At 40.0% G+C, this 11,466-nt stretch overlaps 1 long non-coding RNA gene across 2 annotated transcripts in view; it reads left to right on the top strand.

The window, feature by feature from the left end:
• Positions 1-1,910: 1,910 nt before the first annotated feature.
• Positions 1,911-11,466, top strand: part of LOC125616934 — a 34,463-nt gene continuing 24,907 nt past the window's right edge. For both annotated transcript variants that reach the window (XR_007347723.1, XR_007347722.1), the window contains exons 1-3: positions 1,911-5,937; positions 8,414-8,504; positions 8,591-8,680. This is a non-coding gene — a long non-coding RNA (uncharacterized LOC125616934). The remainder of the gene's footprint in view (positions 5,938-8,413; positions 8,505-8,590; positions 8,681-11,466) is intronic.

Below are 11,466 nucleotides of genomic sequence, written 5' to 3'. Positions count from 1 at the left end.
GGCGGCTCTGCTGTCTCCTTATTTCAATTGGGGTGTCGTGGCTACCACGCCAGCAGGTCGCTGTGCCTGTTCTGGGAACTGGCGGCGGCTCTGTTCTGCCCCTACTCCAATTGGGGTGAGGAGTGTACCACGCCGGCAGGCCACCGGTTCTGATCCGCCAGTCGGTTGCAGGTTTGCCTACCCTGCAGACACGGGCGGCGGTTCTACTCTGCCCCTATTCCAAATGGGGTGTCGTGACTACCCCGCCTGCAGGACGCTGGGCCTGTTCCTGGCACGGGCGGCGACTCTGTTCTGTCACTACTCCAATTAGGGTGGTGTTTGTACCACGCCGGCAGGCTCCTGGGCCTGATCCGCCGGTCTGTTGTAGGTCTGCCTACCTTGGAGGCGCGGGCAGCGGATCTGCCCTGCCCCTCCTACCACGCCTGCGGACCCCTGGGTTTGATCTGCAGTTTGATCACTGGTCTGCTCACCCTGCGGGCACGAGTGGCGGTTCCGCTCCGCCCCCACACCAATTTGGGTCACGTGACCACCCCACCGGCAGGGCCTGATCCGGGCGTGGGAGAAGGATCTGCTCTGCCCCTACTCCAGTTGGGGTGACATGTGTACCACACTGGCAGGCCACTGGGCCTGACCCGCCCGGCTGTCACAGGTCTGTTTACCTTGCAAGCGCGAACGGCGGCTCTGCCCTGCCCCTCCTACCACGCCCATGTACCACTGGGTCGCGGGTCTGCCCACCTTGCGGGTGCAAGTGGCGGCTCCGCTCCCACCCCCTCTCCAATTGGGGTCACGCGGTCACCACGCTGGCGAGCCGCTGGGCCTGCTCCGGGCGCTGGCGGCGGCCCGGCTTCTCCCCTCTGGCTCAACGACAAATTGAGGAGGCTCAGGTGACTGTGCCTCACCCCCCCTACCAGGAGACCAACTGCTTATGTCACCGCTGGTATTGATGGAGTTCTCTCCTCCGCCGCTTTCTGCTGACATCAGATCTCTGCCATGTTGATATCGTATGCGAATGTCAGCCTTTCGTTCCCTTTGCCGGGCAACCAAAGCAACGGGTGAGTCCTGTCCGGCCCTCGGCAGGACCCCTACCGAGAAGCAGTTTCCGCGGGCTCCTAGCCCCGGTCCAGGGAAGTTCCGGGAGCCGGAACTCGGCCGCTCCGTGCTCGGTGTAAGCTCCTATAAGTGTAAGCTCCAAGAAGCAGTCCCCGCGGGCTCAGTTCCGGGAGCCGGAATTCGGCTGCTTAGTGCTTGTTGTATGCTCTGATAGGAGCAGGGTTCATGAAGCAGCCTCCGCGGGGCGGTTCCGGGAGCCGGAACTCGGGCGCCCCGCGCTCGGCGTTCGCTCCGATAGGCTCAGGTTCTTAGAAGCACCCAGGCGCAGAACCCTAGCAATCTGTTTGCAAGCCACAGGCGAATTGTAGCCTGGAATTACCTGATCTATGGCTGAATGAGTTGCGGTCAGTCGAAAACAGGGGACGTGACGTCAGTTTACCAAGATGGTGGCTGCTGGCCTCCTCTGTGGACTGACCGGTGTGTACAACCGAGCAGGACCGCTTCCTTCCCCCGTCTGGAACCCAGAATTCAGCCCTGAGTACGGTGCTTGCGCGGCTGGCAGAAACTGCAGCGCTGTAACCCTGCGTCTCTATCCCAGCGCACACTGCAGACTCTAGCCGCGGGGCGATTTGCTGAATAAGGTGTTACCCTCCGTGCGACAAACCTCTCGCGTTTGAGTCCCCGTAGCCGATCCTCGTGCGATGGAAATCCTTCCTCCAGGTTCCGGAGCACCCCACTATTGCTGGAAATTCCTAACAAGATATCCTTTAGCCGTCCTGACTTGTCATACTCCCACACAGTGAAGCAGCACACGGGGGTAATGCACTCCCCTCGCCACCATCTTCCTCTTTCCCTTAAATTGATTTTTTAAAAAAAATTCTGTAAAATTCTTTCTGCATTTTAAGGTAATCTATTTATAGATTCAATGAACTAGGGCATGAACATTATTGGGGGCTATGGTTTTGCCCAGCATGGTCCATTTTTGATCCCCAAAATATTTATGTCTGTGCTAGCTATAAAACTGAGGAACCTAACTTTCCTCAAAAGTCTCAACTCACTACAGTCTCAACACAGTGTCCAAAATTTTATCAAAACACCACCAGTTCAGAATTCCCAAATTTCATCATCTAAGTCATCCAATTAAAGTATGACTGAGGCTTCTGCAATAATCCATTCTGAAGCATAAGTCTTATCCATTAGTGGATCTGTGAAAGTGAAGAAATTAATTATATGTTTCTGAAATATAATGTTGAAACAAGCATAAAATAATAGTTTTAAAAATTCCAGTTTAGGGCTGGGGTTGTAGCACAGTGGTAGAATGCTTGCCTAGCATGGTTTTAATCCTTAGCACTGCATAAAAATAAAATAAAGGTATTGTGTCCATCTACAACTAAAAAATAAATTTAAAAAATTCCAGTTAACAAAAAAGAAGAAAATTGATAGAAGGAAGTAACCAGTACCAAAAAATATCTAAAATCAGCTGGGCAAACTCTATAGATTTCAAGACCTGAGGATCATCCTCAGTGGTTTCCAGACCTTGTCTACAGACTGTGGATTCCTCCTGTGAATCACGTTTACTTTGTCATGAAATGTGGCAGATGTTTTTGGTGAGTAGTTTTATAAGCTCACTTCCTGCTGGTAGAGCTTTTGGGGTCCAATAATTTTGCATTCATTTCCTACTTTACTCTCTCCATCCACATTGGCAGTATTTTTGCTGGCATAACATTCTTAATAACCTTGTGGGTCTCCCATAGATATCACAGGGATTCACCCTTAGACAAGAAACTCTTCTATAGATCTTTCTTACATAATCATTTTTCTATTTTTGTTTCTACTGAGATGTCCAAGGGGTAACACCCTTGAGCTTCTGGATACTGTGTAGATTAAGGGGCTCTGAGAGGCATACTCTTAGCCTCTTCAAAAAGACTTTGGTTTCTGAATACTCTAGGTTTTTAATGTTCCTGAGGTTTTAGCAAGAGGTGTTATAACCTCATCTTAGATGTTTTCTTTAGATTGTATTTCCCTGCCAGTGAATCTCTCAATTTTAGCATCTTCTGCAAACTAGATCGACTGAAAATGCCCACAAAGGTTATATCTTGAATCCTTACTTTTTAAATGTTCATTTCTTAATTTGTCACTATTGTTTATATTTATTATAAGTAGCAAAAAGAAATAAGGTTACGTCTTCAAACCTTTGCATGAAAATCTTGGCCTCATATTTAATTCAATATTGTTTATGAGTTTCACTTTTCACATAATCTTAGGACACAAGTCTGTGAAGTTTCTGCCATTCTTTAAGAAACTCTCTTCTCCATGGGTCCACCTAAAACAGGTTTATGTGCATATTTTTACTAACAGTCTATGTGCTGGGACGAAGACTTATTCCAAGGATGTCTCTATTTTCTCCCACCTGGCTCTGCACCTCCTTCTGAGTTGTCATCAGCAGAGTCATTGACACCCACATTTCTACAATGATATTTTCAGGGCAATCTGAGTTTATTCTAACCTGCTCCTAAAAGTTCTCTCACCCTTGCTCACTGCCAAATTCTAAAGTTACTTTGCTCTTAGGTAAAACAAAACATTACAAACAAACAACAATATCTTACTCTTATGTATCAAAATCTGTTAGCTTTTCTTTTTTTTTGTACTGATAAATTATCAATATACATGCAGTGGCTTAAACAGTAAATTTATTATCCTACATATTATGACACCTTTCCTAGCAATATCCCCTAAGAAACAGAGACTCTATTACTTCAAGTATAAGCTCAAGGTCCTATTTCTCTAAAGAAGCAGAATCACAGTGCTTTTCTCTTCTCAGAATTCTTCAGATGTTCACTGACTATACTAGTCAGTGCTGTTTGCCCTATGTTCTGCTGCATCTTTATTTATTTTCATAAAACATGTCAAGTTATCTTAAGAATACGATTAGATATCCAAAGACAGGAACTTTTGTTATTTCTCACATTTATTATATTGTTTTTATCTGGTAGCAACTCTGTTTCCGTTTGTGAATGAACATGCAAAGCATGACAGATAATAACTGGAGATTTAATGAAGGGAAGTTTGCAAAGTTTATTAAGCAAATTTTTTAGAAAGCCAAATGTTTTATTTTCATGAGTGTACTTACGCATGTTTTGCTTAGTAACTTATCATTACTTCCTAAATTTTTAATAGGCACCACTATTATATACAAAACATTTGTGTTTATAAATATTCTTAACATATACAAGTTCATACACAAAAGTATACATTGTGTTATCACACAAAAAAGTATAATTGGGTCATCATTTAATGTTAGTTAATTTTTTGAGCTGTACAAGGTCAAAGTCCACTTTAGTACCAAAACTGAAATGTAAATACAAGACACATGATTCTAAAATCTCTTTTCCCTACTTTCTTTTCCTTCTCCTTTTATGCAGATTTGAGAAGAATTAATAACTGACACATAACTTTTGTACCATTACATTAGTTTCATTCTTTTTCCTTCCTCCCTTTCTTCCTTTCTCTCTCTCTCTTTCTTTCTTTCCTGCTTTTTTGTGGGGAGGTATTATGGGGGATTGAAGCCAAAGGCAGTTTATCACTGAGCCATATACCCTCTTTATTTTGCATTTTGTGACAGGGTCTAAGTTGTTTAGGGCCTCCCTCCATTGCTAAGGCTAGCAAAATTATGATCTTGTTGGCTCAGCCTCCTGAGTTGCTGGGTTTATAGGTGTGTGCCATTGTGCCTAGTTACATTAATGAGAATGACACAAGAAAATAATCTATGGAAATATGATAGTATTATATTTACCAAAGAGAGCAATCATTCTAATTAAAAACAAGGAGGTCAGGACATGAGTAGCTGAGATAAATCACTACACTGAAGGAACAGTAATTTTAATTTTAATAGCTCAATTTTCTAAATATCTGATACTTTTTGGTGATCTATTGTTACATTATCTCAGATTAGTTTTTAAAATTTTAATAAAAGCTGATAATCAACTATAGATTCAGCCTAATAGTTATCAAAGTTAACCTTGGGACAGGATCTTTATTGAAGAGTGTACTATGGAAAAACAATGATTAAGTGGATGATTTGGGAACCTTGTTGCAAGGTTTTTATTATCACTTTGGAAACAGCAAAGTCTGACATTGAAATGTATTGGAATATATCATCATGGTATAGTATCATCTTGAAATATGGAAAACAAAGAATCAGAGAAGTGACTTAACTCATCCAAAATACTTTTAGAGGTTTAAAGAAAGCCAAAATTTCTTCTCCACTTTTTTTTTTGTTTGTTTTTATAGCATGAGAGACCTGCTAATGAGAATAAAGATATATCAGCATTCCAATGTTTGATCCCGTGGCCAATTGTAACCAGGTGTGTCTGATATAAAATTATCATCTCATAGATTCCCTGTTCCCCAAATACTCAGTTTATAATAAAGATTGCCATATAAACTTCTCTTGAAAGGGAATGTGTTAGCCATAAAACATAAAAGCATACCCCTTGCAGTTTTACTTGTAAATTAATACATTTGTAATATCTTTTGTACGAGGATCTCCTCACTTTGCAGAATCAACTTATTGACTTCAATCAATGGAAATTTCTGGTTTATTTGTTGCAACGAAGAATCACATGGAGAAACAAAACATTTTTATGAAGCTGGGAACCAGATTTATAATATGGTCAAGGATGAAGGGAATCTAGTTAGGACACTTTTAAATTTTGATTGGCACTACAAAACTCAATATTGTCAAAGCTGCTGTGTTGTGCTATGAATAATTTCTTAACTTCTCCTGTTCCCTCTGGTTCCTATTCCCTATTCAACATTCTGCACAGGAACATCTGATTGGCCAAGTGTGTGTGGAGGTGAAGAGAGATGTTATCATAGAAATAAGAGGTTTGTTGGATTCTGAACAGCCCCCAAATGACCATAGACCATCAAACCATATAGATTTGCAGTAAAGTGATGGTAACCCTCAAGTGTCTGTACTTAAAGATGGAATCAAATCTAATTTTCCTTCCTTCCTTCCTTGTTTTTTTATTTTTATTTTTTTGCATATAACAACCAGTGGGCAGAAATGTGGGGGCTTTAAAACATTGTGTAATCTGATATTTCTTTGAGCTTCAATTGAACATGGAAAATGTAACAATGACAAGGAATTTCCACGACAGTCCTTTTTAAAAATTTTTAGGTGAGGATCGGATTCCTTTGTGAGAAAAATATTTCTCAGTTGAACATTTATCCTTAATACCATTTCCACCTCTGAAAGCTACAGAGGTAATAAATGCAATTTCTCTAAACCAATCATTCCCTTAAATTGAATATATGCTCACCTTTCATATCATTTTTCCAGTTTAATAGGTTCCACTGTGTTTTGCCGTCTTCTTCACATGATGAATGATTGACTCAGTATTCCTTCTTTGCTGCTTCTGCTGCAACTTTCTCAAAAACATTCATGCACATAAATACACAACACTGCGCACACACAGGTTCACACACTTCCCTACACACACACACCACCACACAGTATACACATATAGAAACCACTACGCACACAATACGCACACAGTTTCACACACACACACACACAACACACACAGACATCCACACAGTACCCGATACACACACATATCCCACTACACGTAGCACACTCCCCACACAAATATACCATCACAGACAATACATGCATCAACACAAACCTTTGTGATACCAAAAAATGAAAATAAAACTAGAAAACATCTGAGAAGCACATAGTGTGGAATGGTAGAATTCTATATTTCTATCATTTCCTTTGGTTATTTGGGATGTCTTTGTGGTTGTATAACACTCTTCCCTCCTATTGAGCTATTTGTTCTCTACTTGAATCTTGTTTTCCCTTTCATGTAACATCGTCTTTATCTCAGTCCATGGTGTGGGCTGAAATTTCAAACAAGACCTCTTATGTGGATAACACCCTGTACATAGATACTGAACCTAGATTGGAGGCATTTCCCCCAAAATGCTGGTTATAAATTTGTTAAGCAAATCATCAATGTCTTTATAAGCTTCTGATTTTTTTTTTTCAATGAGCATGAAAAAAAATCAAGCATAAAGCCTTAAGATATGTCCTTAAAACTCTCTCTCATGTGATATTATGAAATAGTCCAGTGGATTTCTTTTGTAAATTAAGATTCATCATGTTTTGCATAGTGTTAGCTGGTGGAAAAGGTTCAATATTCCAGCAGGGATTTAAAATATGCACATTTCTTTCACAACTTTGAAGTCAGAGAGCCTCCCTCAGAATCCGCATGATTTATGTAATGTGAGAAATGGGTTGGTCCCAAGTCTTTTTCTGCTTAAATCTATTCATTCTTCCACCCATCCATCCACCCATCTAAATGGTTGAACACTTACTATGTCAAATCCAATCCCAAGGTCAATATTGTGTGATTGGATGAGGGTTGTATTTTCACCAAATTATATTTCATTATGAAAGACCAAAGAGGAATGAGGATTTTCCCCTGATTTAGGGCCAAGCATAGAATGTAAATTACATAGGATTAAATATGAATTATTCTTCACCTGGACTAGGAAATATTTTTCTATTTTTTTTCTACTCGAGAACATCTCCTTCTATGTGTTTTATTCTGCTTTTAAAAACTCTTATACAGAAAAATATTTCTCTACACTGTGAAAAATGTATCACAGGCAAATGTGATAAATGGCAAGTGATTCTCAGGTTCAGGATTGGTGGGTATTTGGGAGTGGTGGGGACTATGGTGAATAGAACACATTCTCTTCTTGTTGGAGCACAGCTACATGGACTTAGCCAATTGATATCACATGGGAATGTGAACCCCATATTGCCAGATCACTTTTTTTTTTTAGCAGAAGCCAGAAATCTGGATTTTTATGTAAAATTTCCCAGTTCTAAATGTTGGTAACATTTTTCTAAAACAGCATAGGAGCCAAATAAAACATATCTTAGGCCAGGTTGAGCTCACAAGTTGCCAGTATGCAAACACTATTCTAGAGATAGAGTGCCAGAGTCCAGCTCTCCTAGCAATCTGCCCAGTAATTGCTGTTCCCTGAAGACTTGTGGCTCCTAACTGGAATAAAACCTCGATAAACTTGCCTTGGCAGCATGCCCTCGACTGCCTAGATTCCAGTGGTGGTGAGCCAGAGAGTCTCCCAGTGAGTCTCCTACCACAGGGGACTTAAACCATCACCTTCCCCAATAGACCAGAGATTCTTAGAAAGAAGAAAGTTTCTTTGTTTCAAGAACCAATTGCATAGCAACTGGGGAACTTGTCAACGACTTACCATATTTTTACTCCTCATCAGCATTAGGTCTATGGTAATAACTATTGTTTCTTTTCCTGTGCTCTAAAAGATGACCCCCAAGAACTTACTTTATTGTTGCTGCTTGTTTTGTCTTGGTTTTGTGATGTTGGAGATCAAACCAACAGCCATGCACATGCTAGGTGAGTGCTCTGCCTGTGATCTCAACTGTTTTGTTCTTTTTTCATGCAAAAGGTGAAAGGTAACTTTCAATTCTGCCATTGAATAGTTCTTCTGGCTAAGGAAGAACTACTTCTTCACTATTAAAGGCACAGCTGGATGGCGATCAGAATCAGATGGATGAGATGCTTCAAAGTCTGTGAGTAGTTACTGAGTGTATACTAGAGTGTACTCAAAAGCTATAAATGCAAAAGCCAGCATCATCTTGTGAGCAACGTGTATCTGTCAAATGCACCATCATGCATAAAGGAACAAGTACCTGTCAAAACTGGGACAGAGTTTTCTCCACAAGGATCTCAGTGCCTGATACTCTTAAGCTGAAGTAGCATATACGCCCCAATATCTGAAGCCACCCTGGCTCCTGGCCAAGGCCACTGTGATATGTCACAACTGAACCATGCTCCCACAACCTCCTCTGAGGGTGCTCAGAGACCACTCTGCCTGTCTACACCCCTGCCATTCCTGAATCCTCACATCTGTCCTCTGCTGCCTCTTCCATATATCACACTGGGACCTCGCCCCACATATATGTATTTTACAAGAAAATTGAAAGAGGAAAGATCATGCATGGAAAGTGATCATTTATACAAGGCAGGCTCTTCAACTCTGAAAATAAAATTTTGGACTACTATGAATTCATAAAACAATTTTAGATATATGAATAATATTTACTATTTAGATAGAGACTAAACATGTTAAATGTTATTTATGTGTTACTTTGTTGACTCCCCCCCAAAAATAGCCAAGGAATCAATATATATACTGGAATTATTATTATTATTATTATTATTATTATTATTATTATTATTATTATTTTGGTACTGAGGATTGAATTTAGGGATACTCAACCACTGAGCCACGTCCCCAGCCCTATTTTGTATCTTATTTGAGACAGAGTCTCACCAAGTTGCTTAGAGACTCACTTTTTGCTGAGGCTGGATTTGAATTTACAATCCTCCTGTCTTTGCCTCCTGAGCCACTGGGATTACAGGCATGCACCACCATGCCCAGCTCAAGTATTATCTTTTTATCATTCACCAAAATTAATTAAAACAATAAGAAGGTCATTATTTGTCTACTTAAAATTAAAAAGATTTACAGAAGATTAAATATTTTGCTTAACTTTACCTGGGTGGAACGTGACCAGGCCTGGACATGAATCCAACATCCAAAATATGCTGTGGGTTTTCCACCACATGGCAAACTCTATTCTTTTGGAGTTAGTTTTACCAGTTGCTGTTTCAACAGCATGTCACCCACTTGGCTCTTACACTTATGTATACATTAGGAATAATTCTGGCCACAATAACAATAGTCCACTTTATCTACAGTTTTGCATTCTGTAATATCAGTTACTCAAATTCAACTGTGTTTCAAAAATACTGAATGGAAAATTCCAGAAATAATCAATCTACAAGTTTTGAACTGCCTGCTGATCTGATAGTGTGATGAAATTTTGTGCCATCCTTCTTCCTCACACCTGGGATGTGGATCATCTTATTGCCCAGTGTATCCACATTCTATATGCTACCCCTTTGTTAGTTGCGTGGTACCTATCTCACTCTCAGACTAACTATGGTGGCAAGGCAGTGCTTGCATTCAGGTAACTCTACTCCAAAGCACAGGGGTAATCCAGCTGGCAATTCACATGTGCTAAAGAGAAGTCAAAATATTTCTTTCAAGTAAAGATAAGGAGTTTTTGATTTAACCAGAAAAGGGGAAAAAATGGTAATCTGATGTCCCTAAGAATTACAGTCACAATGAGATTATGAAGGACAAAGAAATTTGTACTATTTTTTACTGTCACTTTAAACTTTGAAAGCTCTAGCCACAGTGTATACTTGCTTCATCAAAAAGGAAAAAAAAAAAACATTGAATTATAGAGTTTAGTACATCCATTGAGATATATCCCCCATAGATAAGGAAACCACTGTATCAGAATACCTAAGAGTCCACTAAACAATATTGTAAATTGGTTTCTGACAGAGCCTGTTTGAGATGAACTATTTCATTGGGAGTTTTTTCAGGAGCATCACCTTAGAGATAGTGAAGGGTAGATGAACATATAAAAAATATATATATATATTTTAACACTATACACACACACACACACAGGGACAATACCAAGGATGTGTGGTAGCACCTCAGATGAGATAACCCTTGAGAGTTAGCCATTTTGAGAAATGACACTCAGGTTATCAATTAGTCATTGGATGCAACTTTCCTCAGGAAAGGGGGCATATTTTTGAGGAGGCTGTCTTCAACTAATGCAATTCTGGAAGAGGAATTGACAGCTCAGAGATGTCGCTCAAGATCTTCTTAGGACTTGGGAGAGTAAATATCTCCATCCTGGATAGAGATTCAGCCAGCATAGCACTGTGTTCACCAAAACAAACACCTTGGTTTTATCTATGACAAAAAATCTATATTTTAATAGTTGCTAAGGATTTTGGTTCAGCCAGTCAATGACATCAGTTCTGCGGTATTACTGTCTTGTTCTTGGTTGGTCTTTCTTTCTTTTTAATTTTTTTAGTTGTATATGGACATAATGCCTTTATTTTATTTATTTATTTTTATGTGGTGTTGAGGATGGAACCCAGTACCTCATACATGAGAGACAAGTGCTCTGCCACTGAGCCACAATCCCAGCCCCTCTTGGTCTTTATTTATAAAAAACATAATGTTGATCCAATTTCATTAATCAAAATTTGGAAAAGGGAAAAACAAGGTGGTATCAATCATTATGGCTCTCTTTATTAAGCGACCTAAAGTTGGCCTTAAAGTCCTAGGAGAGGCTTACTCTTTATTCTTATTGTCAATGATTGGGTCACAGGACAAGAGATATTGGCAAATTTGATCCTTTTTTTTTTTCTTTTGAAGATCAAAGATTGTCTTGATTCACTTACATTATTTTTTCTGACGCTT

The sequence above is a fragment of the Marmota marmota genome, unplaced genomic scaffold, assembly GCF_001458135.2.
Source record: "Marmota marmota marmota unplaced genomic scaffold, marMar, whole genome shotgun sequence".
In the NCBI taxonomy this organism is placed as follows: domain Eukaryota; kingdom Metazoa; phylum Chordata; class Mammalia; order Rodentia; family Sciuridae; genus Marmota; species Marmota marmota.
The sequence above is the reverse complement of the archived record's forward strand: the minus strand, read 5'-3'. Positions and strand labels throughout refer to the sequence as shown.